This window comes from Otolemur garnettii, unplaced genomic scaffold (genome assembly GCF_000181295.1).
Source record: "Otolemur garnettii isolate 467f Iridium unplaced genomic scaffold, OtoGar3 scaffold00010, whole genome shotgun sequence".
Classification (NCBI taxonomy): domain Eukaryota; kingdom Metazoa; phylum Chordata; class Mammalia; order Primates; family Galagidae; genus Otolemur; species Otolemur garnettii.
Window position 1 is genome coordinate 35037853 of NW_003852405.1, and position 8350 is coordinate 35046202.

The following is an 8350-nucleotide window of genomic DNA, read 5'->3' on the forward strand; positions in this document are numbered from 1 at the left end:
CCATTTGCCATTGGCCAAAAACCAATCTCTTTACTTCCAGCTTATCCTGAATGTGCCTTCTAAAGCCTCTACCACTAGCTGTTTTGCATATTCCTTGCCATAGCGTTTCCAGCAACAGCTCTTCCCCGGACACGGGTTGTACAACTCGGCTGAGTGTGGTGACTCAGCAGGCAGGGGCTCGGCTCTCGCTGCCCCTCCTGTGTCTTGGCACTCCTGCTCCTTTCTCCCTCGCCCACGTGATGCCAGCTTCAGTCGGTCCCCGGCCTCATCTGCCATAGCTCCAGGCCTGGAACGCCAGTTCCTGAGTCCAGGACCCAAAATACACACAGGAATCCCAAGCTGGCTGGAGCGGATTAGAGCATAAAAAGACATCTTGTGGAAAGACACGTGGGGGTCTATCATGAGTGACTAACGATTTGCAAATACTGTTCCACCACACGGCCAGCCACCTTGGTTAAACTGGGGTATTTTTTTGTTTTTGTTTTTGTTTTTTTCATTTCTCTGTTTCAAATTCGGCAGTTATTTCTGGCTGCCTTTTCCCTTATTTCTCTGCTTCACAAACAAGACTTCTTTCCGTCCCGCCGAGTGTAACTGACTCTTTGTGACTCCTCTGCTTTCTTTCATAAATCAGATAGCTTCATTACTTGTCTTCCTCTCTACCACTGAGAGGCCTTTTGTGTCACTGCTGACACCGAGATTTTTTAGTTCGATGAATTGTAGCTGTGTGAAAGGGTTTTGCTTTTATGACACGAACACGTATTCCCAGATACGCAGATGAAATTAGGCTTGCTAGGCTGAACCCGGGCTGATTCTGAAATAGTGAAGAAACCATGAGAATTTACATGAGAAAACAGTCAGAAATTTAAAGTCCTGGAGACCTTACGTCCTTGGCTCAGTCATTTGTGGGAATTGGGCAAGTTAATTAACCTTTATAAAGTGACAATGTCGCTGCATTTCCTTCATTTTAGGATATCAAACATCAAATATTCAATAGGGGCATTTCGCAAAAAGTGATAAATCATATCAAATATAAAACAGTCATCCATTATAATAAGGCATAAATAAATAGATGTTTTAGTATCAAAAAACCTTATTTTGCAAAATCTTGTCATGAGAAAAATTATTCATAGTAGGTATGTGTATAAATATGTATGGCACATAATAGGCATTCAAAAATGGTACTTATTATGATTAAAACATCAGCTGATGTCTTGCTATTGTTTAAATTTTAAAAAAAAAGATTGACCTGGACTCCCAGGCTCTGTGGTGTGTAAAGCCGTCTCACATCCGCTCACCCTGCCCATCTGTGTCCTCAATGCCAGCTTCCTCACGGTCTGGCTTCTCTTGAGTCCTGATCCCGTTTCATTTACCAGGGCTGCTCTCTTCCCTGGTCTCTGATTTTTCTTGACATTCCCTCAGGTTTTTGTTGTATGAAAGATGTTATAGAGTGTTTAGAGTAACTGAGTTAAAATATTGAAAATAACTTACGGTTGGAGACCCGGCATGTTTGTTTATGAAATCTCCTTGGCCGCCCGGCCCCCAGCAGCTTTCCCTTAGCTGTGTCCCCCTTGGCCCACCCTGGTGCTGACCCTTCTCTCCCCAGCTCACCCTTCCTTCTTGACTTTGCCCGTTACCAAATACTTGGTCGTGTCTTATGCAGAGTACATTTTTATCTCTGTCTACTTAACTGTAACCTTTCAACCATATACCTACAGTGCTGCCTTCTATGTCCAAAACACCAGTGTATTTTCTGAGACATAGACAATTCTTTTCTTACATGTAAACCTGACACTAGTTATGGGTACATTTCCCCAGGGAGACAGAGTTCATGCAGGATGTGTTTAATGATGCCTAGAATGATAATCCCCATGTTCCACCCGTGCTTCACTGGACTCGGGCAACTGAACGTGGCTGAAGGAAACACACCATGAGCTCACTAGTCTCACTTCATTTTTTTTTTTTTTTTGAGACAGAGTCTCATTATGTCACCCTGGGTAGAGTGTTGTGGTGTCACAGCTCACAGCAACCTCAAACTCTTGGGCTTAAGTGATTCTCTTGCCTGAGCCTCCCAAGTAGCTGGGACTACAGGTACCCACCACAATGCCTAGCTATTTTTTTTGTTGTTGTTATAGTTGTCATTGTTGTTTAGCAGGCCCAGGCCAGGCCCACACTAACCACTGAGCTGCAGGCACGGAGCCAGTAGTCTCACTTCAGATTCAAGAGCATGATTTTAGGTGTGGCCCTAATGGTGTCTGGGATAACGCTGCTTCCTTAACTGCTCTCTGCCCTCCCCCACAAACGATCACCTCGCATTTTCCTGTCTCTCTTCAACATCACGACACCAACCTTCCTGTTTCATCATCTTGCTTTGATTTTTGGCTTAGACTTCACATTTTGGTAAATGTATCCAGACTCGTGGCTTCAAGTATAACCAACATGCTGAGCCCCCCACCACGGGTTCCCACACACACACAGCTAGGACTCCCTCCTCCCTCCCAGTGCTGCCCCACAATCTTCCTCCTTCCATTAAGTTGTGCCTGCATGTTATTCCCTTGGGCAGTCACGGAAAAGTCCCAAACTCATATCTAAAGCCTCTGCCTCCTCCTCCAGGACCTGTCCCATTGATTGTGTTCCAAATTTTAGTGGGTGACAACTCCGTTATGTAAGTCATCCAGGCCTAAAGTCTTAAAAACCATCCTTTAAAAACCCCCTTTCTAACATGTCACTTTCAAATAGCAAATTTTATTGAGAATTCAGCCTCTTCTTAGAGCTTTGCTGTTAATCATCTTTTTACTAGTTTATAATGACGGCCGCCAAGCTGGTCTCTTTCCTGTCTCCCTTGCTCTCCTGAATTCTCTTCTCAATAGACCATTCAGAAGGTTCCTACTAAAATCTAAGTCAAATTGTGTCATGCGTTCACTCTAAATCCTCTGAGGGCTCCCTAGTCTCCCACAGTAAGAGCTGAAGTCTGTATAAAATGATCTGTAAGGCTTTGGTGATCTCCCTACCACCTTTCTGCCCTCATCTCCTACCACTGCTCTTCTTTCACTGGGACACAACCACACACAGACTTCACTGTTCCTGGGACTCACCGGGTACACTCTTGCCTGAGGACTTCTGCAGTGGCTGTTCCCTCCGTATCTTCATAACCCAAATCCTCATCTCCTTCAAGTCCTAAATGCCACCTTCCTCGTGGCACCTGCCTCGACCATTTCATTAAAATGACAATTGCTTCCCAGACTCTGACATTCCAGAAACCCTTTACTGATTGATTGTTTACACAGAATTTATTAGTTTCTGGCATAACATCTATTTAGTTTATTTAATTTGTTGTTCATTTGTTGTCTTATTCTCATTCCAGAATACAAGCTATGTGCTTTTATTATTAACCTTCAGAACTTAGTATAGTGATTGGAAAATAATGAGTTATTAATAAATATTTATTGAATAAATTAATAGCAAATAATTCCCTAATATTCAGTTAAAACACTCAGAAAGATGCAAAGGTTACAACATAAATAAATTGTGGTAACCGGGGACTTCGTGGTCTACTGAAGGAGATGATTATACAGAGACAGTACAAAATGACACAACCAGCATCATGGAACATTGAGCAGTGGACTCTGGGAGAATACACAAGGTCTGACAATTAAGTTCACAGACTCATTCTAGAGAAAGTACTGTGCACCTCACTGCTGACTTTCACCATGGGCCCTTTGAACTACGATCAACTTTGAGGTCTTCAACTTGGGAAGCTATGCACCAAAACCAGAACCTAGTTCACTCTTCAAAGCAATTTTGGAACACATTTTCTGGAATGACCATTAGATCGTCACTGTACAGCACACAGCAATGTATAACAACAACGAACGCCACTCAGCTATACACCACCTCACAGCAACATGAACGTAGCTGTGAGACGTGGATATGCCAAGGTTATGAAAGCTTACCAAGTTGTCTGTACAGTGCTCCCACCTCAAGTGCACAGTAGCAAATTCATGAACTTAATCATCAGGCCTCATACAACAACAGCTCCAATGGCGACTCCAGAGAAAGAGTTCCAAAATTTATCTGAATGGTGGGCTAGGTGCTGCGGTCAGTGCACAGCTTCTCACGGGGGTACTTCCAAGGTGACTGCCATGATAGTCAGCAATGAGCTATGTAGCACTTTCTCTAGGATGAGTTTGAGAACCTGCCTGTTAGTCCTCGTGTAACAGGAGGACTGACTTTGATAATGTGAGTGACTTCATACAAGGTTTAGAGAGGGTAGGGCAAAACAGGGGAATGAAAAAGGGGGGAACAGTCAGAATAAAGGGGGGACTGTACGCAGCACCAGGAAATCCAGGTTCCGTTTCTTTTCCTGCACAGTGTGACGTCCCGAGTCCATTCAGAAGGAGTATGACACAGGTCAGGGACTTTTGTTCACTATAGTCATTGCCATGTCCCCAGAGTGAGGAATGACACAGGGCACAGAGGTGATTCCCAGGACTTCTTTGTAGAGTGAGTGCATGAACATCTTATTATGACAAACAGCTTCTGCCAAATGAATTTTAAAGTCTTTTTCAGTTTAATTGTCCTAAATTATGATACGCATTATATTGTATTTAACTGATGTAAAGGAGGACTTTATAGTAATCAGAACCGCTCAAAAAAAAAAAAAAAAAGGCCATTCAAGGACTTGGTTATTACCCTATCTAGCAAGCTTTTCAATGTTTAAAGGTCTACATGACCACTTCTCATGACACTGTACTGAGGGTTATTTAATTTGATCAGAGGTATATTAATACCTCCCTTAACTCTGGTGTTCTGAAAATGCCCCCTTTAAAAACAAACATACAAACACATAAAAGTGTAGTCTTCTTCCATACCTTTGGCAACAGCCCCCCAAAAAATTTAAACTCAAGCTTTTGGTAGCTTTGTGCCACTTAGGATAGAGCTCTGGCTGGCCTACAGTTTTTAATACTGTTATTATCAAATACATTTGCCTGAATTCAGTTCACCTTTTATGTCTACGTAAGTAACTCAATTACAGCTCAGAAGAGAAACTCAGCAGAAATATTTTAAAATTATAAGTGTAGTATTCTGTGCTCCTAGCATTGTCAAGACCTAAGCAATGTCCAAAAAGAAAAAAAAATGAGTTGCAAAGACAGAAACTTTTATTTGGTGTTTAGATGTGCTATCCATACACAGCCACATTAGATGATGTACATATACAGCCACATTAGCAGACAGTACTTATGATGGGGCCTCAGAGAATTTGTATTTTAAAGTCAAGAGCCTCTCCAATCAGCTGAAACTACCCTAATTTCCCTGCTCTCGGAAGGTCTTGAGTTACAAGGACGGCCCACAGGGCCCAGATCCTGGCGTCTGCTACAGGAGATGGATGGCCAGTATGCTTGGACTATTTCTGCTGGAGTTTCGGTCTCTCATTTCATCGAGTCCTTCAAGTCCTTTGAATATTATGCTCTAGTCCCAATATTTGTACAGCCTTCCTCTTCCTCCACATCTGCCCACCGAGGGTCTGTGGCCTGGGAAGCTTCAGGCAGCTGCACACTCCTTATTCCTGCTGGAGCTAGTCCCTTGCAGGTGGACAGAACAGAGTCATGTATGAACTTTTAGTGACCCAACTTTTGGCTTTCTTCCTTAGGCCCTAAATTAGATCCAGTCTAAACTGCTACCTGATTGTTTCTCTTCGAAGCATCTTGGAATCATCATGACTTATTAGCCCTGAGTGTGGGCTCCAGAAATGAACTGAACTCCTTGATGGGACCGTCCTGCTGCAGGTTACCAGTTCTGTCACCATGGGTACACTGTAACCTCTTTGGATCTCAGTTTTCTCATCTGCACAATGAGAACAACAGAACCCGACTTTGGGTTTATACAAGGTGATCGTGATCATGTGTGGGAAGCGTGAAGCTCTGTGTCTGGAACCCCTAGTGAGCACGTCCTACAGCAACTATGACCCAGCGCAGCCCAGTCCTCTGTCCCACAGCCAGCTGCTGCATGGAGAGTGTGAACGCCTGCCATCCAGTTTTATATGTGATCTATATAATTTTTCTCATTAAATATTTGTCTTATAGTCCTTCGAAAGAATACAGAGTTCTCCTCTATGAAAACCTCCTTATTCATGTTTTCTTCCCATGTGTCCTCTTTGTCATCAGTTCCACACAAAATTAGAACCAAGAAAGAAACTTGTCATCTGTACCATTTCCCTTAAAAATTCTTACGCTTCTAGATTATGTGGCCACTAATATGAAAGCTTTGGAGTTACAACTTTACAATAAAAATGATAAGGCTTAGGAAAACTAAAATAAACATTGTCTACAGAGTTCTTTCATTGAGGATGACCAGTTAACGTGTCCGTCTATGAGGTGATGTTTCTGAGAACTCCTCAGTAGTCTCCAGGGACAGATAACTAGAATATTATCCTGCCGCCCTGCACAGGAGGAGCAGAGCAGAATGACAGAGGGTCCCCAGGGCTGTACAGTGATACTCTGCACTGCCAGAAATAGAATTCACAGGGATGGTGGCCTGGTGAAGATCTTTATATCAGAGCCTTTCTATTTTCTCCTGTGCTCAGGAAAGAGAGCAGAAAGAATGGCTTGTGTCTGGGTCTCCACTGCCAGTCCCTGCAACCCAGGTTATCCCAGAATTCCACACTTGTGAACCTGTGCAATCATTTATTCATCCTGCAAATATTTACTGAGTGCCAGGCGGTTGCCAAGGATATATTGACCAACAAGAAGCAGAATCCCTGCCTTCGAGGATGTTATATAATATCCCAGAAGACAGATCAAATGCGAAGTGGAGCTGCTGGGAATCTCATCACAGGGAGCCCTGACTGTCAGGGGAGTTGAGCGGGCGACTTTAATTCCCCACTCCTCTCATTTTTGTCTTCTTTCTGCTCCTCACTCACTTCTCCAACAAAGGAATGGTGGGCTGAATGGTGAACTGCAGTGGTCGGGCTCAGCATGCCGAGTCCCTCTTGTCCTCTTTTAAACAGTGAGTGGTAAGGGAGGCCGCACCAGGGTCTTTCTGCCCTAGGAGGTTAGTTCGGCCCAGAGCTCTGGCCCTGAAGGGAGAAAGCTGCGTGTGAATGGTGAAGCGCTGCTTCAGTTCAGACTTCAGCCCCGAGCTCTACCGTGCTCTCTAACCAGCTTCTCGGAACTAAAACCGAGCTGGTATTTTGATATTCATCCATCTGCCCCAGACTTATTTCGCAATAGAGTCTAAACTCAGAATAGAAAATAAATGTTATTTATCACTGTTCCTTATACCCCTTCATCTTTATGTCTTTGCCAGACATCAGAGAAGCGGACGCAAAGAACTGGCATTTAAGAATCAAGTTAACCCATCAACAAATAGAGCTGGAGGGTTTGGGCTAGAACTGGGGAGGCATTGAAATTTGGCAGTGCTTTGAAAGTGCAGCCAGGGGGGCTTTGCCCTTGGTAATTGGGGGCAGTGACACCAGGAGATGGTGATCAGAGGCCATGCAGATCTCTGTGACTTATTTTCCCTTGATGTAGGAAGGCAAAGGAAGGGTCAGATTACAGAGGAGAGAGAGTCTCATCTTCTCCGAACATCACCTTAAGATAGGCGGAGTTCCAATATACAGTCTTCATGTCTTGGTGGGCAGAATGTTTTTTCCCCTGCAGTTGCTGAATTTCTCAATAAAGAACATAGACTCAGCCTTTAAATTCTAAGAGCAGCTGAGTTCACTGAGGGTTACCGAGCACCGGCGGCTTGTGTCAGGTGTAGGGAAGAATTGCAGACTCAGGAGCTCCGAATGGTGTTCTTTATGGAGCTTTCATCACGGCCCAGAGCTAGGTGGAAAACACGTCCTGTCTACATTCGGGGTGAATGCAGGCTGTGCAGAACCCCTGGTTGTCTGTCCTCCCTTCTACCGAGTCCTCTCAGATTAGCACTCTCATTTATTGCTTATGTAAGCCTTGACCAGGACTTTAAATTATAGAGACTATAATTTAAAGTACACAGACTAAAATATTGACCACGGATGTGTGTTCGTTTCTCTTAATTAACAATTAATCTTGAAAGGAACTCTGTCTTTTCTTGGATTGATGTGGAGAAGCAACTCCATGAACTTTTTGCAAATCCATGAGCTAAGCAGAAATGTGCCCAGAATACTCAGCCTTTAGAAGGGACACTGCTCAACAAACCAAGGAGGGACAGATCGTTGTAAAATATGCTCATTTCTTACTGTCAGAACAGTAACTTAGGGTAAAAAATCAAAAAGACCAAATGCATTAAAGAACAGGGTAGTTGTATTATTTCTGTGTTAGTGAGGTAAGGACGAGCAAATAAAGGGGGGGGAAGAGTCGGGGTTTTAGAG